The 16,350-nt window shown below is 42.3% G+C and overlaps 1 protein-coding gene across 6 annotated transcripts in view; it reads right to left on the bottom strand.

The window, feature by feature from the left end:
• Positions 1-16,350, bottom strand: part of PLEKHG1 (pleckstrin homology and RhoGEF domain containing G1) — a 180,663-nt gene that overhangs the window by 127,776 nt on the left and 36,537 nt on the right. For 4 of the 6 annotated variants that reach the window (XM_054194412.1, XM_054194411.1, XM_054194413.1 and 1 more), the window contains one exon: positions 15,844-15,898. The gene's annotated coding sequence lies outside the window, so the exon portion shown is untranslated. Of the gene's footprint in view, positions 1-11,203; positions 11,617-12,136; positions 12,434-15,843; positions 15,899-16,350 lie in introns of those variants that run through there. The other 2 variants (XM_054194410.1, XM_054194416.1) reach the window with 2 other exon arrangements.

Genomic DNA, 16,350 nt, shown 5'->3' with positions numbered 1-16,350 from the left:
GAAACCTCTATCCAAATGAACTCTCACTTCCCTGGTGAGCAACAGAAGGACAAATCTCTAGCTGTTAAAGCAAAGCAGAGCCCTGGGTTTCTTTCTGAGATCTGTCTGGTACCTGCATCTGATCTAGGTATTTTCATGAGGTCAACAAAGAATGATAAATAGCCAAATGAAAATATTGTTTCTTCTACCACTTCACAAAAAGCAGGTATTTAGATACAGCTGTGGTGCAGCTTTTGCTAGCAAAATTTTTAGCCTACCTTGAAGCCTAAAAAATGCAAGATTCTTGATTTAACGAGGGAAAGAACTAATTTCCTTTGCTAAATTTGTAACCCTTTCCAGCTTCAGAACATCAACTGGAACATCAACCAGGAACTGAACAAGGATACCTTTTTTATTGTATTCATTTCTCTAAGCCATTGCTTTATGTTTGCCTCTTCCAGAGGACCCCAAGATTAATTTACCTCTCCTTCTTAGCTATTTCTGTGCTATGGACTCAGCCAAAGGTGACAGTGAAGAATCCACAGAAACTGAACATCAAGTGTTCTTGCTCTGAGCTTTCAAGAAGCTATTGAATGTAAGACTGGATTTTCTTTTTTTTTTTTTATATCACCATAAGGCCTGTTTATATACTTGGAGTGGAAACAGTGCACATTCAGCTGCAATTGATTTCCTGTATGGCAAAATACCTCAGGCATTCAGCTGGCTGGGAACACTGCGGAGGCCTCTTACCATCACCAGTTTTTTGAGACCAGGAAGCTCTGCCCCATGCTTGTTCTTATGCCAGAATAAACAGAGTCCCTGCTGAGCATCCAAGTTAATTTGGTCTAGGAGAACCAAAGCATAAACAGGCGAGATTTTATATTTCAAAAATCTATTTAAAAAAATATTGGTCTACTTTCAACTTCAACAGTAATACAATCAATTCAATCTTCCTAATGTGGCATAATGTTCATCTACAGATGTTTTTTAAATACAAAAACACCGCTCCGAGACGTGTCTTTTTTTAAAAAATGAAATATTAATACATTTTCCCTCATCCAGTTACCATATTTACAGCAATAAATCAACACTACAAGGCAATTTCACAAATTAAAAGACTATATTTTTCCCCTTTTGGTATCACTGAGTGACAATTATAATAACAATTTTATTTACTGCATTTAGGTTTTTTCCGTTCATAACAGAATACACAGAATAGCCTCCACTAACATGTCTATGAATCTGAAGAAGGAAATACGTGCGTAGTCTTACCAGGTTCCTGTGATTAGACTGTAACAGTTGTGACATTCAAATGCCCAACCACCTGACTGTACCTCAGATTGTAAATTAAGCGAAACGAAAATACAAAGTGAGCTGTAATTACCATCCTACTTTCCATTCAGTCCATGCAAGTTTCCTTAGTCTCAAATCCTCCAGAGGCAAAGGACTCCATTTCAACTGCTAGAGAAAGTCGTTTCTTTAAGAACCCTAGAAAGAGCCAGACTGGCAACACAACCACAGCCATTTAAATATACACACATACAAGTGTACATATGTATGCGTGTGGATATAGATATAAATATATATATATATATATAAAAAAAATAAATGAAGATCAGGAAACCAGACAGTCTTGAAGAAACCTAAAATTTTTAGGGGGACATTCTTGTTTGATAGAAGCTTCACTAATAACAGCTTCTTCATTTCAAAGTAAGATTATTGGCCTAAATCTGAGATCTTCTCTAACTCCCAGAGCACCCAAGGGCCTTTCAAATCCGCTGGATTGGTGACTTCAGACAGGGTCCTAGAGACACATCCAAATCAACTAAAGCACAAGCTATTGGATGCTACAGAGTGTTCTATCAACCTCCTTTAGCTTCTCCAAGAAATTTTTCTACAGATCTTGCTATTGTCATACTACATAACAGAACAATCCATAAGGAAAAAGAATTTTGCATCCTGTGAATTTTTTAACCAATTCAGCTGAATTAAACAGTTTATATCTCAACCCTCAATGTAATATTGCACGTTTTGCACTAGAAACACTATCACAAAGAAAACACGTGCATGCCTACTTAAAGAAATTGATTAACTAATATACTGTCAATTGTCCTACAATTTCTATTTCATCTTAAAAATTCTTGCATGATTTAAAATAGCCTTAGTTAATCAATAATTGTCATATATTTCTAGACTAAGAATGCAAAGTTTTTTATTATTTTGAAAAAATACGTAGGATTAAAGCATCAAGTGAGTAGCAGTTTAAGAAGCAAAAACCCCAAAGAAACCTAGATTCAGATATTTAAGTTGACTTTAACTGTAATGACTGACTGTCCTACGAGAAACATTCTGGTACCTGGAGATTCCACTGTAATGTTGAATGAAAAGACCAGAAACTTGAAAACTGTCTTTCAAAAATCATTCAGTAAAAATCAAGGTTCTCTTTCTTGGTATACTCTGCATGGGAGGCAATTAAAATGATTTTCAGTAAAAGGATGGGTGGTTTACATTATTCTTTTAGGAGTCTCCGAGATCATCTTCACCTCAGTTTTCCTAAAAAGTGTAAGTGACACACAACCCTTCTGTGCTACATACTAACGGTCCTGGACTGCGACGCTCAGCAAAAGGCTAACATTATCATTTTAATCCAATAAACTGGTTCCCTCAAACCATGGGTTTAAGTTTTGAAATCTCTGCTTTTTAAGAATTTCCATACCCTGCTTCTGCTAGGGGAAAAGACCAAAATAAGTCAAAGCCACCCAACTACGCATAATTGTGTTCCACAAACTTACAAGTAGGAATCTGCTTAAATTACAAGTAGGGTATGAAGACGTTGTTCCATTCATTATCATCTCTGCTCTTATCTGGTCCCCAACCATACTAACTCACATCTCACATCTAGACAACTCCATCCTTGCAACTTGGATCATATTGTGTATTTGACATAATAAAATGGTGTCAACACATACTGTAGTATTTTGAAACAAATACTCTTGCAAAACAATTCCACATACTGATCCTCTAAAAAAAGCTGAGAATAAAATTATTAATATAAGTTCATATGTGTTAGACAGCAAACCACTGTGCAGGTTTAATCATCAGTGACAAAGACTAAAGTAAGAATTTATTTGACATGATTTTTACCAAGTTATGTGCCAGTACATAAAGCCCAACTTTTCTGGCCAAGGAAAGCAGCTTGCCTATTACCGCATCAAGGGAAGGCCACATACTGTAGCACCGTCTCATTGCGTGATGTAACTGTGATGGACAGAAGATGTGCTACATCCCAAGGAAATGGATTCATTCCATGTGCAATCAGCTGAATGCTTTCCCAGACGTATTAAGCTAATTTCACGGGCTAAGTATATGCAGTGCTCCTAGAGTTTCCTTCACTCTACCCATTCACAACAGTGAACAATACAAAGGCCGAGTTCAATGAGAATGTCAACAGCTAAGAGTGAATCTTCGCCAGAACTCCTCCAAACCATCCCTGGTATGACCTCAAATTGTCCCCAGGAAGGAAGTCAGTGTTGGGCAAGTATGGGCATAGACAAGTAACTCTGACCCAGGTACCAGAACTAATCACCCGATGATATGACTCAACATTTATAATTAACAAATATGAGAAAACAACCCGGTATATTTTTCTGAAATTGCCAGAAGACAGCCATCACCGATCCTCTGTTAAAAACAAAAAGGACTCTTCATGCAGAACAGGCATTGATTTAAAAAAAGAGCAAAAGGGGAAAAAAAAAAAGAAAAAAGAACCATATAGTGGGCAGACTCCTCATCACTACAACACAGTGGCAATGAAGAGGCACTCAAATGGCCCTGGCACCCACACCCCTCTGGAAGCTGGAATAGCTGCATGACGCACACAGCCAGAGTGGGCAGATGAATCTGTCGGGTATGTATGGAAGCACTGTCCCTTAGAGATGAAAGGGACTAGAAAGCAACCGATCTTCAGTGACAAAGGCTGATGACCACCTTTTCTTCTGAAGACAGCAAACCAGATAGTTGTGGTTGTTTTTTCAGAATTCTTCCTTGAAAAGCAGACACAGCTCCTATCCTATCCAAACAGCATGCAGTGGGGTGTGGAAAAAATCCCTTCTCCTCCATATCCTACCTGTGCATATCATAGGTTCCATCACATTGAAGCTTCACCAACAAAGGGCAGAAGAAAAATGCCTATTCTGTTTTGCTTTGACCTTGTGGGAATTTGAGTCAGTGCCTACGCTGTGCTTTGGATGAACAAAGTGCTTTGGAGGGGCCTGCGTGGTAGAGGAGCCAAATCAGTTGGGTGCTTTTGACAACAGGGGTGGTTTACTGACAGGACCCTCTGCTGCAGAGTTGCAGGAAGAACCTCTTCAACGTCACTTCTTTTGGATCTGCACTGTGCATAGCAGCAGCAGGATGGCTTAGCTGTGAGACTGAAGAGCTCAAGGGACATTGTCAGCATGTACAGCCATGACCGAGGAAGCACTTCTGTGTTGGTAACAGGCCACGCTACCAGAAGAGAGTGACGCTGCAGATAAAGTGACAAAGTGCAAGCGGCAGTAATGGAGATCACCAGGCTGAGTCACCAAGCAAGAGATCAGCTCTAAACTCTGCTCAGCACAGCTTATGCCTTGGCAAACCACTCCGTCCTTCACACAAAAAAGAAAGATGGGGTTTTGTTAACATTCTATTCTACGTTTCCCTGCTGGCAGATTTTACAAAAGAGGAAAGTGATTCCTGAAGGGAAGGTCTGCAGAAAGCCTGGTCCTTCTCAACTGAAAAATTTGCCTAGAACTGACTCTCCTAGCGTACAGGCATCTCTGATACCAGTTTAGGAATAACGTCACCTAAAGGAATGGAGGAACAGAAGCAGGCAAAGATACTACCCTATAAATCAGAAAGAAACCTTGGAGATTAAATGGTCATTGATGCCCTCAGGAATTACTTGGTATCTTTCACTTAATAACAGATCACAAAATTCTACAGTGGCTTACCAAAAAGCCTACACTGTGCCTTAGAGAAGTTAACAGAGTTCCCTTAGAAATCTGGGGAAAAACTCACAAGGTTAAATGAGTTCAAGTACAGGAGAAGGAGATACTGGAGACGATACCCTCCTACCACAACAAGACATAGGAGACCTCACAGCATGACCAACCTGACCAGGCAAGGATTGTAAAAGGTTACATCCAGTGAGGAGTGTGGCAAGTCAGCCTGACTGCCTGCAGGACAGAGACAGCAACTTCCTCAGGCAGCAGGAGCACAAAATGACCGAGACAGACCATATCTGAGATTTGTGACTTCAGACTGATCTAACATGAGAGAGACTGACAATTATCAAAGACTGACAGAAAGGAGAGATTACAAACTTCGGATGCTGGTAGCATATGAGAGAAGGCAAGCTGTCTCTTCAAATGCAATGATGATTCATTGTTAAATACATCTTTGTCTACCATTCAAATAGGCTAAGACTGCTGATTCTTAAGAGAAATTACTGTTTCTGCATCAGGCTGGAGTCTATGATGACATCACTCAGACACTAAACTATGACAGCTCTCTGAGCAACTGCACAAGGTATGTTATCAGGATAATGAGAAGGAATTGGAAAGTAAACAGTGACAAAGCTTCACAAACACTGGAGTGTGAAGCCTGCTAATCTCGGCAGCAGCAAACCTGCTTGCAAGCTAAAATGACGTTCCTGCTGATATTAACTTCATTGCAGTTTAAACAGCAAGTGGAAACCTTTGTGCACACTGAAGTGATAAGATTACAGACTTTCATAATAAGTAGTTCTTCATTTTGCCCATCTATTTTCAAAATTCTTCACAAAGAAGGGACTATAAGTTTTCCTTCGTACCAGGTATCAAGGATACAAAACACGATGTTACTTTAGATTGAAGTACCACCGATCAGTGGCAGCAGCAGAAAGCAAGCAGTTCATCCACTGTATTTCTGAAATATATTGGGACCTCAACTATGAGCCTGAACCCACTGGGATAGACAACACAAATACAAAGAATAAAAAAAAAAAAAAAACCAGCAAGTTGATACTGGTATGTAGAAATCACAACAAAGCTGCAGCAGACACTGTATCTAATCTTAGGGGGCATGCAGGGGGGTAAACATTGGTAAATACTTGAACAAAGAAGAGTTTACAGGAGGTTAGCAGGGAAAACTTGCCTGTGTTTACAGATAACTCCACCTAACACAAGCAGAAGCATGGGAGAAAGTACAAGCGCTACAGCCTATGCACTAAATCTAGGAGATAAAGACTACTCATGGGGGCTGAGGAAAGGCAGAAGCTGACCTTGAAGCCCACACCCAGATGACACTGCTGAAAGATGTCAACCGTGACGGTGAAAGGAAGCTGGCTGTTACGCTGTCCCTGACAGTGCTCCTTAGGGCAATCCAAACAGCCTTCTCTTTCCTGAGCTAGGTATCAAGGTTTTATCTACAACAGCTCTGAGTAAGTAACTGGGCAGGTGATTCAATCGCTGTTCCCGTGACACCCTTTTTACCTCTGCTCAATACTTCTTGTGAAAGGATGCATGCATCCTATCAGCAGAAAACACTAGCTGCACGATACTAATGCCTGGGGCATGATCCTGAAACGTCTGAATGGATATGAACCTTCAAATAGCTCAGTGTTAACATCCATTAAGTTCTCTTTTAAAACATCTGGGCAGGGCTCACATGCAAGTTTCTACAGAACACATGCTTATGGGAAGAGGCTTGGCACCACTCGTACTCTGAAACTCAATGACAGAGCAGGCAAGCAAGACTTATAGGATTCAAAGATAATTAGCACTGCTTCAGAGTCACAAATTTGCATGGGGAACAGCTGCCAGCCCACGCTATACCTGTTCACTACACTTATAAAACACGCATGCAGCTTCCACTAGCATAACCACCCATGATCCCACAGAGGACTAGGAAGCAGGACTAGTGGAGCTCACGCTGTGGAAGGACGGAAGAAAACAAGTGATATGCAACAAGTCTCTTTTAGATCAAACTTTAAACCAACACCGTGCTTTGTATTTTCACAGCAATGCTCTGCATCACAATTAATGAGAACACAGGCAGGAACCACCGTATTCAGGTCCTTCAGCAGCTGACAGTGGTTTTAAGGAGATTATAACTTTGCTTGGACAGCTGCTTCTTTCAGGCCTCCTCGATAAGCATCAGTAGCTTTTCCCTCCATTTCCTTCCCCGGTCCACCCTGACTAGGCCCCTTTCTTTTCCTGCACTTGCAATCAAATTTGCAGTTAGACCTATTTTAGGCCAAGTTCATATAAACTTGACTTGGTGAATCAGCCTAGACAGACCTATTTGACACAACAACCACAACGACAAAAAATATTCATATCCTTAAAGTGACTTGAGAAACTTTTAACACTGTAAGATAGTTTATCAAACACACTCTCCTTTGGAAATTGAATTAACACAAACAGCCTTTGCTGAAACTTTAAGTTATTATTTAATCAGCTCACATTCATCTCTCTTGTCTTCTTAACCTTACTTAAAAGGCTCCCGTTCTCCCAATCGTCGTGGTCACCACTGCACTGGTGATGTGCCTGAGACTGACTTTACCTCTTCACTCGCTCTGTTCCTGTTCCCCGCTCAGTTTTGTGGTTCTGGCTGCTCATTCTGATGTCCTTCTAAAGCCCCAAGTCCTGGAGCCACGACATCTCATGGGAATCTCAGCTCTCCTTTCAAAAAAGAAGTTGCTGTGCATTATAGTTAAAAGAACTGGAAAATATGACTTTAATAGGCTTAAAAACCAAAAGGAACTGAAAAATATTACAAGATTAATGGTTAATAAACCAAACACACAAGCTTGGGAAGTCTGAGCCATGACTGGCTTGGGGAGGACATTGGTTGGGATTGGTGATACAGCACAACTCTTTAGATGGTTTTGGTTCTCATTGGTTTTCATTCTCGCAGAATGAAAGGCATAATCAACTATTAAATGAGCAGCTATTAGAAATGCTTTGAAAAGCATCTTTAAAAAAGGAGGGGGGGAAAGGTTTCATGTCCTCTGCATTCTTAGTTTACAAGAATAACGCTTTCTTCCACTTTTTTCCCTCATGGCCAGTCCTGCAAACTAAAACTCTTTCTGTGTAACCACAGTAATGCAGCTTGGTTCTCAAAACAAAGCATTCAGCAACACCTCTACAAGTCTTTCTGCCACTCCAGACTTTGCTGAGGGCTGCAATAATTTTTTCCCCCCTCTTAACACTACAAAAGCAAAATGCTGCTTAGAGTAAGTAGCGGTAAAACATCTTCATTGTCCCCACAAGCAAAAATTCCAGCTCATTGTAAGAGGACCGCCATATATAATCACAACTACTCCAGATATCTTCAGTAGACATTATATTACTAACTTGCATTTTTTCATATGCCATCATTCTGTCTTCTATGCTACATTCTAGCTAAATACCTGTGCACTACACTTGGCCTCTTAAGAAATTTATGGCAAAGTAACTTAAAGTTATAACCAATTTACTGTGTCAATAAAACGTGTTTCTTTAACAAAGCAATCATCCTTCTCAACACATTACTGAATACAAAAGGGAATGCACATCAGATTAATTCCTTTGTACTAATTTATAACTGCCACAACTTTATACACGTCTAATCTGAGAAAAGTTTCTAATCAGAGTCCTGCAAACGTCTCCCTTTATCATCAGATGGGATGTTTCAATTATTTCATGACCAGATCCACTGGATCTGGTCCTATAGACTTGGGGTACGTGACAGGGCCATGCTGAGTTTCATCTCCAACTGCCACCCAGCAACATGGCACCTCTCCACGACCCCATCCTCCAAAGGCCAAGAACTGCAGCTCTGGCTTGTCTGGGGAGAGACTTAGTGGTGCCCAGCAATCGCTGGAGTGGCAACAGAGCATGAGGGAAACAAACAAACAAACAAACAAATAAATAAATAAAAATCAACAGCTGAATGAGTCTTTGGCATACTTTAATAAGTGTGCTAAGGAGCTGTTAAAAGATTTGTTATTTGGGATTTCTTTTAAAATAAATATTTAAGAGAGAAACCCAAAAAACCCATCCATTCTGAGTTTACATATTTTGTAGCATGTTTCCCTAGGAATTGTTTTGGTTTGGGGTTGGTCTTTTTTAAAGACAAAGGGCACACTTAAATTTTAAAGACGATACTTCTGTACAAAACCTATTTTTTAATAGTGGTATCTCAGGCTAGTCTGCAGAAGTATTCTTCAAAATTGCAGATTTTGTAACTGTGTTCTTGTTAGTCCTGTCTTTGGATTGATCTCAAAAGTACTCACCAGAGTCTAAAAGTTGTATGGGTGATGCTATCACAGAGCTGCAGCTACCTCTGTTACCAATACACTTTTTAGTGAGGTAAAATGACAGAAGCTGCTATCACAATGACAGTTCTGTTAGTGTTATATGGCTACAGAAAACAGATCACCTTTGCACGGCAGAGTTTGCATTCAAAAATAATAAAGCACTACTTCAAGTGTGTGCCTTCATCAGTTGCTATAACCCTATCTAGTTAGCAGGGCTTAAAAAGCCTTTCCTGAATTGGAGCCAAGAAATCACAAGTGTAGGAAAGACAGAAGACGACAGGTATATGGCAATCCAAACAAACGCACATGGGGAACCTTTCAAACAGGAACACTGCTCCAAATGACTTAGCAAAAATACTAATATCAGTGCCACATGAAAAATTGCATCAGTGAAAGGTTCAACCATACCAGCCTATACAGATAACAGTAGCAAAAAGTACCACAAACTCATGACTTGCCCAAATTACTTATTAAACAAGTAAGCAGTTATTTTTACTTCTCATCTAGCTTTAACCTTTTAGGTAACAACAAAAGTTTAAAACAAAATAAAAAAAAACCACCCAACACAACCTCACAAAAAAAAAAGAAAAACACCACAAGAAAAAAAACCCAAACCAACAAACGAATAAAAACTAACGCAAAAAAAAACACCACAAAAAAACCACACCACACAGGAAGGTGCCAAGAGCTCAGCTGGTTAACTCCAAACCTTTTCTACTGGGCAAAGTCTATACCAAGGCCTTGCGATCAACCCCTTTAAGCCCAAGGTATGTCTCTGGACAGTTAACTTGTATTCTCTCACATCCTGCCCAAGGAAGGACGAGAACACATTTGCAGATGTCCTGAAATCATGAGAGCTGCCAACAAGCTAAGTTCACTACTTGAAGATTTCCAAAGCTGTGCATTCTTAACATCTACCCTCACTTAAAAAAAAAATCAAGTCAATACCGTCTTTGCAAGATGTTATCAAGACTATAACTTACAAACCAATTTGACTACACACCAATTTTTTTTCTTTTTTTTTTTTTTTAAGTCGTAACTAAAACAACAAGAATGACACTTTAACACCTAGTGTTAGAATCATAACATGCCTTTGCAGGGATGCATGCAGTCATACAGCTACAGGTTGACATTGTTTACCTAGGGCCCTCCTAAGTTTATGAGAAAAAGCCAGCATTCCTGTAAAGGAACGCATTTAAAACTGAAACTTTTATCGGAGTGCTTTGCATCATTCCTAGTTTACTAACTGAGAACAGAGGAGAAGCAGAGAGTCAAAGTTTAACAGCTAAGCATCTGCACGGACCTGAGAACAATACCAATATTCATTAAGAGGCCGATCTCAAACTGCCATCTCATATTTTCAAGACAAGCGCACTATTAATACATTTTCTAACCTTAGCATAACTCTTATGTTTTCATCTCAAAGCACCCACACGCACATTGGTAAAGAGTTCCCAAAATTATGACAACTACGTGCCACTCACACTAAAAAAAAAAAAAATTTAAAAATAAATCTCAAGGAAGCTATATATTGTGCCTTGCCAGCCACAGTGAATTGCACAGCCAGGAGTTGCTACAGCCAGATTTAGCTTTGTACAAGCTAACAGGATTCCTTTATAAATTTAGCTAGAGGCACGGGCAACAAACGCTTGTGGAAATTTGAACCGCAGTTCTCCAGCAGCAAAGATTGTTCCCTCCAAGAATGAAACAGTAGCAAAAGAAGACTATTAGTAGGCTCTTATTACGCAGCTTTCAAAACACCTATAAGTCATCAAGTTCTCTAGGCAGCATTATTAAATTGCTGAAGTACCAGCAACATTAAAAGAAAAAAGCCGGGCCACAGCTGTTTCAGAGCCTGCCAATTAATAATTAAAGGAGGAAAAAAGCCAACTAAAGAGAGACCTTATTGGAAGCCAGCTGAATGTACAGCTAAGTTTGTTTCAGGTCCTTCTCCCTCATACTTGGAGCGCCGTGGCTTGTGAAGAAAGAAGGAAATGAGCATCTCAGGTCTGTCACCGCCAACCGAAGGGTGAGCTCTGAAGGGCTTCTCCTTCAACAAGAGGGACAAGAACTGGGACACGCAACCCACAGAGCAGGGAAAAGGCAAGGGCCAGAGATGAGGAAACGCATCCAGGGTCCCACAGGACGGCAGGACATTGCTCTGCCCCGACTGCCTCTCCCTCATCTTCCCTCCCCAGAAGAAGCGTTCTTGTGACTTAACGATAAGATCAATCATATTTTTAACCCTCTTTAGGCTACACTTATCACAAATCAATTAACGTTACTTTAAACCCCCCAAAATTGAGGGGTTCGTTTGGAAACGAGTTTTCCAGAAGACACAGGTTTGCTGAAGTATCTGCACAAAACCCGAAGCGCCGTGCAATTTTACCATGCGTTAATCAAAACACCTCCTCCCTCCCCAAAAAAAAGACTCGATGGAAGCTTCAAGACCTCGACCGAGCCCGGCGTGCAGCCCAGGCTACCCCTTCGCTCCGGCCCAACACAAAGAGCTTCGGTGGGCAAAGCACGGAGCAGCCGTCTGCCGCCGGAGCCCCGCTGCAAGCCCGGCGCCGGGGAGCGGGGCGGGGGGCGCCGGGGCTGGCACAAAGGCTGGGGCCGCAGCACGCCCGCTCCCCGGCAGACCCCCGGGGGGGCGGCAGCTGGGGCCGCCGCGCCCCGCCCGGGTGGTTTCAGGGGTTTGCAGGGCACCCCGCGGTGCCTCACCGACCACCCACCCGGAACGCATAGCCCCCCCGCACCCCCAACCTCCACGGGCCGAGCCGGGAGCTGCCGCCGCCGCCCCCTCCCCGGCGCGAACAAAGCCCCCGCGCTCACCGGCGGCAGCAGCCTCTCGCCGTCCTCTGCCCTCGCACACCCGCTCCTCCTCCCGCTCAAAATCCAGGTGCGGGACGGGGGGCGCGGGCGGTTACTCCCCCTCCGTCCCGTAACTCATTCAGCGGCGGCGCCGGGTGTCCCCCTCGCAGCGGCCGCGCCCCGGCTCTCTCCGTGCGCTCGGGCTCCGGGCAGCGGCTTAATCGCCAAACTTCCTCCTCCTCCTCCTCCTCCCGTCCGGGCAGGGGAGTCTGTGAAACTCCCCTCCTCCATGCAGCTCCCGCAGCCGAGCCGCTGCCTCAGCCCCTCCCCAGGGAGGCCCGGCCCGGCCCCGGGCCGCAGCTGACTCCGCTCCCCATCTCCTCCTCCTCCCCCGGAGGCTGGGAAAGGGGGGAAGAGAGATTAACCACTCGGACTTGTCTCTGGAGCCGAGCCAAAGAGAGCAGTCGGATTACAGCCCCGGGAAGAAGGGAGGAAAAGAGAAAAAAACCAAACAAAAAAAAAAAATACAAAAAAAATCAGCTACTGTTTTCAGGCAGGGAGCAAGCCCTCGGCTTTCCTGCCCTCCCTCTGCTGCCAGGGCACCGCCTCCCCGAGCTCTACACCGGCTCCTCTCCGCCACCGCGGGTTTTAAATTCAATGGTCCAACGCACGACGTTGTTATTAAATGGTGAGAACTTCTGTAAATGAGCACGAATTGATAAAACTTGAAGGGGGCAGGTCCACCCTGAAATACAGTCCGTAAAAAGCAAATTCAAAGAGGTTTTAGGGACTACACCTGCCTCCTGGCAGTCTGCCTGGCCATCTTCTTGGAAAAGGTGAATTTAAAGTTACTTTTAAATTTATTTATTTATTAATGTTGCATAAGACACGCACAAAGAGAGAAACTGCTTAAATAAAGCTTGAGTTCTTCATGCATGTTCAGTGGTCCTTATTCTTCTGAGCCCTAACAAAATCCTTGGTTTCCTGTAAAAGCTTGTTCCGTACTTCGTATTCAGTAAAGCTCTATTGCTTTCGTGCTAAAACAGTTTCTCCCTCTACTCATGCTAATATAGAGCACGTGGAATATGAGGAAATGTGGGAAGTTAGAATAGCTCATAGTTTTAAGATGTCAAAACAAGTAATTACAGAAGTAATTCAGAAAAGCAGGAAGTTTCAGTGTTTGCCCTCATCCTACCTGTTCTCACTGGAATCCCTTTAAAAAAAAAAAAAAAAACGCGCTCTGGCAGGGTCTTTTCCTGTATCATTAATTCAAAAGCCCAGAGCTCTTTCCCAACATGCACATTGAGTATGCTTCAAACCAGTGCTGAATTTTAAGAGGTTAACACATTTATGAATTAATTTTGGCCACGTTTCAAACCAAAGATTTGCATTTAATAAGTGGGACTATATTAGCATGTCAACTAAAGAAAAAGACCCAAAACCTCAAGTGTTTTAATGATAGCCATTCTTACGCATAACATCTATTCACATTGCAGAATTAGAGCACAGTTATCGCCAAGGGGTAAGTCCCACTCTGACCCTCCTTTCTTGCGAACCATCTCTGCCCTGTCTGGCAGGAAAGGCAGATGATGGAAGGCTGGACTCCAAGGTTAATGTTCTGGAATGGTGCTCTACAAGGCGTCTCGATGGGGGAAACGGGGAAAGGGCAAGTCTTTTCAGATGTGACTAGTAGGTCCACTAAATGCAGCCCACTGGTCATGACCTCCTACACTGCATGGCTGCTCCCCGTCTGAATTCAACATCCGACTGAGCACACATCCTATCCTCAGCACACTGCACTCTGGTCTTGTGCTGGGGACAAAAATTTGGCCTTCGTTTGCATGCCAATTAAAAAAAAAAAAAAAGAAAGAAAAAAGCATCAAAAACCTCGCTAATGGAACTACTGGGAGAGAAGCATTTGTAACTCTTTCCCATTGGGGGAATCAGGGAATGTTTTCCCTTTATGAATAGATCTTTCAAAGATGATAATAAAACAAACTACTAGTTGATGCATTTAACTCAGGCCAAATTAAAACAAATGAAAATGCATACACATCCCCAAATGGGAGAAACATAAGAACAAAACCCCCAAACCACAGAGTATTCCAAGTTCCTTTAAGAAACTGTACAGTCTCTGCAAATATGTTTTAAAGGCCTTACATGATCTGTTCCATATGGAGTTTGTTTTTCCTCAGTGCTGTGACTAACAGGAAAAATCTTCAAGAGGAGAAGTCTCTTCCTCTCTCTTCATCCTTCTACCTCCCTTCCCCAAAGGGCTGATCATGAGCCAGTCTGGTTTCTGTTTGCTTGTGCTAAAAATAGCCTTCCAGTGGACTGACCAAATACCTCCAGTTTTATGTCGACTGACTGATAGAGTACGAACATTGTTGCAGAAAGAATGATAGAAGTTTAAAGGTCAAGCTTTACAACACTGTAACACGAAACAGTGAATCTGAAGAAACACCCGTTTTTGGAGGAATTAGAGACACGGACACACCGTGGGAGCTCTTATCTCTGAAGGTAATCCAGGTGACTATTGGTAAAAGGGCTTGAGTGACAAGGAGACTGCAGGCAGGCAAACCTTTCACCTGGGTATTGCCTGTGCACCAGAAGGCCCGTGGCACGGGTAGGAGCACCATGTGTTGTGGGAGTTCCCAAACAGCTTGCTCAGTCACCCTAGGCAGCATTCCCACACACAGGCAAGAGATGAGCCTCCGCCCCCCCCGTCTCCATCTTTTTCAGTATGCATCTTTTTCTACTCCCTCACACATAAGGTGGGATCCAGCTCCTTCCTGCTGACCCTGCAGTCAGGAACTTGCACTACTGATGAGTTGGTATCTTCCACACAGGTGGTCAGGACTTGCCTTCGTGTACTACCTGAAAGTGGTTTGCTTACTTTGGTTGGGGATCTGTAACCTAACATTTTCCCGTTCGGGATTTTCCTTTCTTCTAAGAAGTCTGCTTATATTAACCAGTCTACCAATAGGTTTGTACATATACATATGGTCTCAAACATCATAGCATTTCTTTACATCACCAGGACTGAATTGCACCAGTCATTGTGTTAATGCTTTTCTCATTTTGTCTGTGACTCAGCAAAACTGTAAGCAACGCTTTTAAATGTACAGAAATCTGTGTCACTTTGTCAGTGAAATCTGTCAGTTTTACTGACTGATGATGAATTTCAGCATTCACTTGAGAAGAAGCACAAATGTATCCGTCCTGAGTTAGAATCTGGCTGTGGGGGGAAAAAATCTGTCCCTGCAATAGCAGAAAAGTGCTAACTGTAAAGACACCACACATACACACTTAAAAGACAAAAAGACACATCCCAGATTTGATTGGCTGGGGGGGCGGAATCTGTAGAAGCAAGCAGCTGCATCCATGCCATGCACAAGGGTGTAAGACAGGGAAAATGGATGTAATCTTAACCTGGGCACTCCCCAGTCAGCCTGAATTAAAAATAAATAAAAAAGAATAAATCTGCAATGTGCTCCTTGCCTAGCATCCAAATTAATTATTCCACCCACGATACAATTTAATTGGCAGGCACAGGTACACTCATTTGCTTTGCAAAGCAATATTATTAAGTGTGGGGTTTTTTAGAACTATGCCCCTGTTTAATAGCACACACTCTTTCATGTAGACTAGTGCCAAGGAGCATACAACCATTCCAGTAATTATATGCTCCAGTAAAATCATTAATATCAAATAAAATGCTATCTTACCTACTTTATGCCAGGGTCCTGTAGGTATTCAATTACCTCCAAGCTGATGAGATACCTGTGTGAAAAAAAAGTTGGAAGCATATTTAAGTCTTTACAGCAACAGCTGCTAAAACTTCTAATCACAGACTACAAAGTTCAAAATATCTCACTCCCAATCTTACCACGAAGTTTAAGTGGAAGTACTTTAAATACAAGATGACTTTGCATGCCACTAGCCTTGGGAAAGAAATAATGCGCATAAAGAACAGGAGTAAGATGATGAAGTTGAGTGGTTACAAGTATGAAGGTTACAAGTATGAAGGAAAGCTTAAGGAAAGAACAAGATATTGTTCAGAAGGAACTGACTGAACTTAGTCTTTCTAGGAAAAGGTTTGATTCCTTCTTTGTCTGGGAATGTTTCCATGCAGAAGTAAGTATCTTTGAGATCACTTGCTTTCCCACATAGCAGCATTGCTTGCATCCCCCACAAGTGCAACTGTATTTTACAGAAAAAGCACACAGACCAGC

The sequence above is a fragment of the Rissa tridactyla genome, chromosome 3, assembly GCF_028500815.1.
Source record: "Rissa tridactyla isolate bRisTri1 chromosome 3, bRisTri1.patW.cur.20221130, whole genome shotgun sequence".
NCBI classification, from domain to species: domain Eukaryota; kingdom Metazoa; phylum Chordata; class Aves; order Charadriiformes; family Laridae; genus Rissa; species Rissa tridactyla.
This window is presented reverse-complemented; position numbering and strand designations above follow the sequence as displayed.